The following is a 9,009-nucleotide window of genomic DNA, read 5'->3' as shown; positions in this document are numbered from 1 at the left end:
GAGGCTTTTTGCAGCTGATTTACCCAATACAACACACCCTTTGAGTTCCTGATTTCTGCTCCCATTGGCATTGATTGGATCCAAGTTGAATGAATCCTTGTCTACCTCAATATTTTCTCCAGTGATCACGATGCTGCTTATTGGTTGGGTTGTGAAGATTTTTGCTTGATTAATGTTGCTGTATAATCCATACTAAAGTCTTGAATCTTCATCAGCAAATGCTTCGAGTCCTCTTTGCTTTCAGCCAGCAAGGTTGTGTCCTCTGCAAATTGTAGCTTGTTAACAAACCTTCCTCCAATCCTGATGCCGCATTCTCCTTTATATAGCCCAGCATCTCTTATTATTTTCTCAGCACAGAGATTGCGTAAGTCTGGGGAAAGGATACAACCTTGACACACACCTTTCTTGATTTGAAACGATGCATTTTAACCCCCTTGCTCTGCTCAAACAAGGCCTATGTACAGGTTCCCTTTGAGTACAATTATGTTCAGCATTTATGTACAGGTTCCTCGTGGGCACAATTAAGTGTTCTTGAATGCCCATTCTTCGCAGGGTTATGCATAATTTGTTACAGTCCACACTACTGTCAAGTGCATTTGTATCGTCAATAAAACACAGGCAACATCTTTCTGCTAGTTTCTGCTTTCCGTCAAGATCCGTCTAACAGCAGCAATGACATGCTCCGTTCTATGTCCTCTTCTCAGTCTGGCTTCAGCTGCTGTGACCATTTTGCAGGACCTTTAGCATAATTGTATTTGTGTGTGATATCAATGATATCATTTGCTCATTTCCACATTCTATCTAGCAAAAGCTAAACTGGTGTGTTACCTTAATCATGTCAATAAAGCAAGGTCCAAACCATTATTCAGTTAGGATCCTCTGGGGCTACAAGTAAGGAAGCATTCTTATTCAACTGATTGAAGTAATAGAGAAAATCGTAGTCACCCACATAAAGGAAAGAGTAAATGCGGAGTTTGTTCATATAGGGACCTAATGGTATTGACAGGGAAAAAACCCAGATTCTGCCACCTTCAGCCAATTGACTTCTGCACTGAAGAAGGCACCCCTCATGGTCACAAGATGGCTGCATTCACTCCAGGCATCGCATCTACTGCTGGCAACATGTTACGAAAAAGGAAGGGATCAACTTCTCTCTCTTTCCCAAATTGAAAATGGTGGGTGACAATCGAACTGGGATTTGAATCACAGTAATCTAACTTCAAGCCCAGATGCTCTGTTATCAGAAAGGCCTTTTGAGATAATTCTCACTCTGGGGCTTGGAGAACAAGGGCAGTAAGGCATGAAGAAGCAGAATCGCTTCAACTAAACAGTCTTACAGATGGTCTCCTAATGACAGAAAAGTGCATGAGCTCCAGACACTCTTTGGACATCTTATACATGATTTCTTGTCATGATTTCCATAGAAGAGAGACCATATCCTGTTAATAACTCAGGTTTCTCTCAGTAGGCCCAGAGTGTTTAGGAATCAAGCAATTAGACATCACCGATTCACAGACGACAACTTCAGATAACATGGTAATAATACCTTTGTTCTCGTCAAAGCATGTCTATATCAGTGATCAGTGGTTCTCAACCAATGTAGTTTTGTTTACCAGGAGGCACGTTGGGGTTGTTACAACAGGGCGAAGGGTACTACTGGCATCTAGTGGGTAGGAAGGCTTCTGTGCATCCCACAAGGCACAGGCCAGCGTCTCAAGACAACCTTGATCGATAGAGCACTACAAACTTAGTGCTGTCAAGAACCAAGCCAAATAGAAAGTTACTTGCTCCCAGTTGCACAGGTAACAAGGCATTCAAGCACGACATATCTAATTCTGCTCGGATGTGCACATACAGTGGTCTCAATAACAAGTAGTGAGAAAACAGGTGGGGGGGGGACATAAACATAAAATACCAGTCCAGGTAATCAGCCCTGACGAAAGCATCACCTGGTCAGACTTGGTCTCACGTACTGTGGACATGTCAGGAGAGACCAGCCCCTGCAGAAGGATATCACACTTGGTCATGTGGAGGAGCCGTGAAAAAAGAGGAAGGCCGTCAACAAGATGGATGGACACAGAGGGTCGCTATGAGTTGGAACTGACTCAAGGGCACCTAACAACAACAGAGTACCACAGAAGGAACCCTGGTGTCACTGAGTTAGACATTGCACTGCTAATCAAAAGGCTGGCAGTTCAAACCCACCAGCTGTTTCAAGGGAGGAAGATGAGGCTGTCTGCTCCCATAATGATTTACAGTTTCGGAGACCTTATACAGGGTTACAGAACATCAAAATTGGCTTGATGGCAGTGGAATGCATCACAAAAGGTAAACAGTTCAAACTCACTAGCGGCTACACATAGAACGATCTACTCCCATCTGAGCTTGAGCAACCCAATGGGACAGTTCTGCTATGTCCCATGGGGTGCCTGTGAGTCCGAGTTGACTTGACAACATCTAACAGAGGAGCAAACAAATGCTCAGAATGTCTACTACGAGTAAGCTGCCTGGCTGAGTCTGCACGAACACCTTGGAGGACGTTGTTATTTTCCAAACGAGGAAGGAACCTAGCATTCAGCAAGGTTAGTCACTCACTCTATGTCACCCACCAAGAGATCTGAGCTCTAATCTGCCCCCATCTCTATGGGATACAGTAAAGGCTGAGAAGAACTAGTAAGATTGTTGAAGAAGAAAAGAACGCCAAGCTTGAGAACTAGAAGAAAGAAAAATAAAACCCCAAGGACGACTTTTGCCTTCAAGCTCTTGACGTCAATGTGTCAGAGATATTATCCAGACAGCTCTGTCTCTCCTGAGAAAAGAGCTGGAGACAGTAAATTGAGAGGACATAGCTAAGGGTCCTGTTTAGTCCTAAGGGCGAATGCCTTGACATCGCCTGACTCTGACGCAGACGGTTGGAAGAGGTTGGGTAATCCGTGTCTCGGGGGGACTGATAGGATGAATTCTTGACTGCGAAGGCTTTGGATGTGGCCCTGCCCAAAGGAGAAGAATGTGGAGGGTTTCTGGGAAGAATCCAACCGCAGCCGTGCTATAACCTCTTCTGCCCTCTGGAGCCTCCCACCCCCCACTTCCTAGTCTAAAGCAGTGGTTCTCAACCTTCCTCATGCCGCGACCCTTTCATACAGTTCCTCATGTGGTGGTGACCCACCAACCATAACATTATTTTCGTTGCTACTTCATCACTGCCATTTTGCTACTGTGACGAATTGGGCGACCCCTGTGAAAGGGTCTTTTGACCCCCCCCAAAAGGGTTGTAACCCACAGGTTGAGAACCACTGCTCTAGAGGTACCCTAGGCTGCCCCCCCACCACAAACACACACACATATCACTCCCTCTTTTCACTTCTAGTTTTTCCCAGGGCACCTTCTCCCTTGACTTTGAACAATTTCTCTTTTGTATGATAAAATCTTGGTGGTGGACAGGGTTGCCAGGTGATACAAATGACGTGTACTTGACAACTGACTAGGAACCTAAAGGTTGACAGTTGGAATAATGTTGCAGAAGAAAGGCCTGGTGATCCACTTCCATCCAGGTTCGAAAACAAAGCAAACTCACGGCCGTTGAGTTGGTTCTGACATATACAACCCTATAGAGCAAAGTAGACCGAGGGTTTCTGAGGAGAGCCTCACTAGGGAAGCAGAAAGCCGCATCTTTCTCCTTTAGAGTGACTGGTGGGTTTAAACTGCTGACCTGTGGTACCCCCACTATGCCATGAGCACTCCGCTTCATACAGATTCTAGCCAAGAAAACCCAACGGAGCAGTTTCACTCTGCACACACAAGGTTGTCAGGACTCAAAAGGGACTTGACGGCACTGGCTTGGTTTTGTAAGGAGTTAGAGGGGTGTGAGGGCAGGGTAGGTAAAGCCGGGAGATTTGGGCTTCTCATCAGGGCAAATGGAGAGGCATGGAGAGGTCTGCATCAAGCAATGATGCCATCTGGCTTCCAGCTTTGACAGGCTGGGTCAGGGTTTGCCTTCTTTTTTAAAACCTATGTCTATCCCAGGAGGCTCCGTTGAGCATGGTGGTCCCTGTTTTAGCAGAGGCTTCTAGAATTCGCCCTGCATTACCCACAAGAATAACCTAATGCCCCTGAAGGGAGGGGGAGGGGAGAAAAGATAGGACGACCTACTCGAGGGGCTTTCTGGCATACTGTCACTGTTCTGAGTAGTTGCACTGAAGGAGGGAGGAAAAGAAGGAGGGCGGACATACAGCCAAACAAGGGCAAGGTCAGCAACTCAAAAAAAGGCAGAGGTGATCGATCAATCGATAGGTAGATGGATGGGATGGATGGGTGGATGGGTGGATGGGTGGGTGGATGGATGGATGGATGGATGGATGGATGGATGGATGGATAGATGATCAATAGATATATGATCGATAGATGATAGAGAGATAGATAGATAGATAGATAGATAGATAGATAGATAGATAGATAAAGATAAAAATGCTAGTTAGGTTAAAATGTAATACTTGCTCATCTGATCTCCCTTTAGATCCATTCTAAAGTTGTTTCAGTTCTTAATATGTTCTGCTTTCTTTTTGACTGAGGGTTTTCTGTGTTTTGTCTCATTATTGTGGTGGGTTTTGTTTGCTTGCTCGCATCCTGTTGCTGTTTTGTATGATTATCTGTGTATGAAATCCAGGATAGATAGCTCTATAGAGACAGCAACTGGATTGATAGCTGCCTAGGGCTGAGGCAGATGAGGACGGAGGGAAATGGGGAGCTAACCACAATGCATACTAGAAGAAAATGTTCTGAAATTAATTTGTCATAATGTATGCACAAATCTTGCTATGTTTGAATGAATAAATTGTATGAGATGTGAAGTATATGCCAATAAAACTATTAAAAAACAAAACAGAAACCAAACACATAGGCCCTGAATCAAGGGAGAGTAGACGAATACCCCAACCCACAGTCAGGCAGCTAGTTATAAGCAGAAACAAACTATGCCACCCTCCACACTCCTCAGTCCTGCAGGTCCAGGAGTCCAAATTCTGGTGCATGTTGCCCACCTCAAGTACATGCCTAGCATGGCCAAGGTGGCACGTCCAGGTGATTCCAAGAAGTGGAGTTAACAAAAAAGCATATTTACAGGGCGATAAGTGAGAAGTAGAACAGTCATACTTAAAAGTCACTTGAGACCTCTAACACGACTCACTCATGTAAGGTTTTAAACACCATGCGATTTAGTGGGAAAGATAATGAAATTCAAATAACCTTCCATTCCTCTTCGGTTAAGTAGAGCTAGGAAGGCTTGCCTTATCTATCCAAAGGCCTATTGTGCCAATTGAATGAAACATTCATGAAAAACAGTGAAAAACAAAACAAAACAAACCCCCCTGAGGAATAGAAAGCATGCATTCCGAAGAAATATTTTGAATTATTTATAAAAGAATTATTTCCAACACAAAGAAAACAAAACTCTGAGAAAAGCTGCCAGGTACACTACTTTGCAGCTCCAAAGGACACCTGTTTAATCTTCTGGAAAGTTTTGTCATTGGAATGTGATTTGTTGATCTATGGAAATAGGCTGTGTCAAAGCCTTGTGTTCAAAATTAGCACTCACTGTACTACTGAAATGAACCTTGGCATTCCCCTTTATAGCGAGGCAGATGGTAATCTAGTTATAATATATGGCAGAAATTCAATCTAAGGCACAGTCACCCTTGGGACGATGGCAAAGGTATTAATCAGCAAACTTCTGGTATCTTTGAGCAAGATTTTAGTTGTTCTATTCATGGGCTTCAACCTTCTTTGCCTCTCAAAGAGCATCTTGGGTCACCTGGAATTGCCCCAAGTGAAAGCCCAAGGCTTAGAATATGAATGAGTCATTCTACTTATGGCCCTGTCATCCCAAGGGCCTTTTAGTCTTTGCTTGTAGCAGCCCCAAGCAATGAAGCAATGGGGTGGGGGACCCATCCCTGCATACCTGGAAGACAAGTCACAGGCTCCAATCCCCAATGAAAGAGCTGAAGTGTCACTACCATTTGACCTTCACAAAGTTCTACCATCCTCATTAGTTAGATGAACAAAAGAGTGTGTTCAACTACTCCAATAAGATTTTTAAGCCCAATTGATTGGGAGACCCATTGATTTTTACAATACCAACAGGCTCAATGGTATTGTAGAGTTAAAGAAAAGTATAATCATTTAAAAGCATGATTATCATTACCTGATGAAGTGAGAGTTAATAATACTGGGATAATTAGATCAGTTCCCACAAGTCTCTCAGTCTCCCGCCCTCTCTCCCGCTGCATATATATATATATATGACTAGAAATAATATGCATCCTGAAACTTTTTCTGCGCAATTAGACTAACAGAGTGTTGCGTCATTTTTTATTTCTTTCTATTGAAAATTCAAAAAGGCATTGTATATATCTCTGTTCCTTCCCACCATCTCTCTGCTAGATGTATGATATGTGTTGTGTCTTTCCAAATGGATAAGTTATCCTACTCTGACATTCAGCTATTGAATATCACTTTTAATGAGTAAAATGTCACTCACAGATTACCTTTTCTTTATTGATTTTGACGTTTGTCATTATTTGTTTCAAATGAGTCTCACAATAACCCTTCGCATTCCTTTTTAAAGGAAGTGTCCTTTGGGGAAAGGCTTACTCGCATTGGAAAAGCTCCTTCAGATAGTAAGGCAGGAGCCAGATCAAATCCAGGGATACATATGATAGCCAACTAAAAAGGAGGAGGGAAAAGGGGGAGGGGGGAAGAAATCGGTAGGCGCGGAACAGGACACTAACCCACTGAAGGAGAGGGTATTTTTTATATCTCCACAGGGAAAGAGGGACCAGACTTCAACCCAGTGCTCCAAGATGTGAATGCAACATACAGGCATGGAGTAGGAACCAGTGGAGAGGTCTGAGGGGCCGGCCCCAATCCCAACTACATGGACACCTGCCCCTATTCCCAGAAGAATTTATTTATGACTGGCCCCACTATGAGACAGGACATCCCTTACTGAGCCATAGCCCTACAGAGGACAGCACTAGAGACACAGTGTGGCAATTGCGCCCGATCTGACCCCACCACATGGAGGCAAAACACTAAGGACATGCAACAGAACAGCAAAGGGAATAGAGCAACGAAGTCCCCAGCAAACACCAAAAATAGACTTTGGGGCCAAGGCCTGGCACCCTATCAGACTCAACCGGAAAACACTCCTAAAGGCCAACAAACAGTCCTTGAACTATATATTTTTTACAAAAGGAAAAGTTCCTTCACTGGGGGGGGTCCTACTTTTTGTTTTACGAAACGCTGTTCTCCAGGAACCACCCATGATGTTAAGCTTGGTAGGGCAGGCAGGACAGATGGGGCTGTACATACAGGAGAGATATCTAGTCCCCGCGGGGCCTGGGGGCAGCATTGTGTGCCCCAATACATTCTCTCTCCAAGCTGCATGCAATTAAAAAACAGAATGTCACATGAAGAAGGCTAAATAAAGACAATGAAGAGCATCCTAGGTGTTCAAGTCAAGGTGGCCACCAGATGGTTCCAGAAGTGTCTGGGTTTGGAAGTGGCCCGTCAGGTTTTATGCATATGCATTCCCCAAGCCCTAGCATTCTCCACCACTGGGTGAAGAAAACAACCCTTATGATATACAATGGTGACTTGCAATGTTTTCCTCCCTGGGGCCCAAAGATCTCTCTGCACAGCAAACAAGTTATCAGCAGAGAGAATAGTTAACTCCAGCTATGTTCTCCCCTCCCCGCCCCCTCTTTAGGCATCAGATCCACTTCTCTCCCGCCTTTCACAATGTGCAGCTCAACTACACTTTTCATAATACCACTCCAATCATGTTTCATCTGTTCATTTCTCTGTCTGCTTTTTTAGGGGTGATAGAATAGTGGCTGATAGAGCAAGAGGAACCGTAAAAATCCAGGGCTCTGTCCACAAACCCCAAGGGGAAAGTATGCCAAAGGGAAGGACAGGGTATGCCATGCTGTCAAATGCTTCTGAGAGATTCAGGAAGCTGTGCCCTCTGCAAGCAGAAATTCATCTGTGACCCTTGAGAGAACCATATCCTCGGAGTGGTGGGAGAGAAAGCCAGAATACAGAGTATGAGAGCCAATGAATGGTGGTGCCCCAAGACAGTAAGTGTGAATCTATTAGTCAATTGAACAGGGTTAACGTCCTTAGCCCCAAGTCAGTCTTCTGTCCGTGTTGTCATACTGTTGCTGTAATGCCAGAAGTTAGGTTGCTGGTATTTCAAAGACCAGCAGTCACCTACGGCGAACAGGTCTCAGTGGAGCTTCCAGGCTAAGAACAGACTAGGGAGAAGGCAAAGACGGTCCCACTTCTGAAAATTATCTCCTGAAGGTCTTAAAAATGGCAGTGAAACATTGGTATAGTGCTCAAGGATAAGCCCCTCAGATTGGAAGGCACGATCCCTATAAATTCCATCTAGTAAGGTCTATTTGCAGAGCTGCTATTTCTTGTTGCTGACCAAAGGGTGTTTGTAATGAAGAAGTCATTGGTCTTCCCAAATCCTACCAGGAGAATTCCAGGGTCATTTTGATCACCCAGGTCATAGTTTACTATGCTGCAATGGACAAATTGCAGAGGAGCGGTATGGCATTCATCATTTAATAAGTCCATTTCAAGATCTATCTTGAAGCATACTGCTGTCTGTGATAGGATGATATCTATACGCCAGAGCAAGGCCAGGGGGTGAGAATGGAACCGACCATCAATTACTCATATGTAAGCTCAGGTTGAAGTTGAGAAAAAGTAAAACAAGTCCATGAAAGCCAAACTATAACCTTAAGCGTGTCCCACGTGCATTTCAGCATAGCCAGCATGAATTGAGAGACCATCTCAAGAACATATTTGGATGCCTTGGACACTAAGGAAAGAAGACCAGCTACGTGGTGGTGTGGCATCAAGCACATCACATACGAGCAAAGCAGAAGGCCAGTCAAAAGACCGAAAAAGAAAAGACCAAAATGACTATCCAACGAGACTCTGAAA

Source organism: Echinops telfairi, unplaced genomic scaffold (assembly GCF_000313985.2).
Source record: "Echinops telfairi isolate 266 unplaced genomic scaffold, ASM31398v2 ScPeMD7_53;HRSCAF=182, whole genome shotgun sequence".
Lineage (NCBI taxonomy): Eukaryota > Metazoa > Chordata > Mammalia > Afrosoricida > Tenrecidae > Echinops > Echinops telfairi.
The sequence above is the reverse complement of the archived record's forward strand: the minus strand, read 5'-3'. Positions refer to the sequence as shown.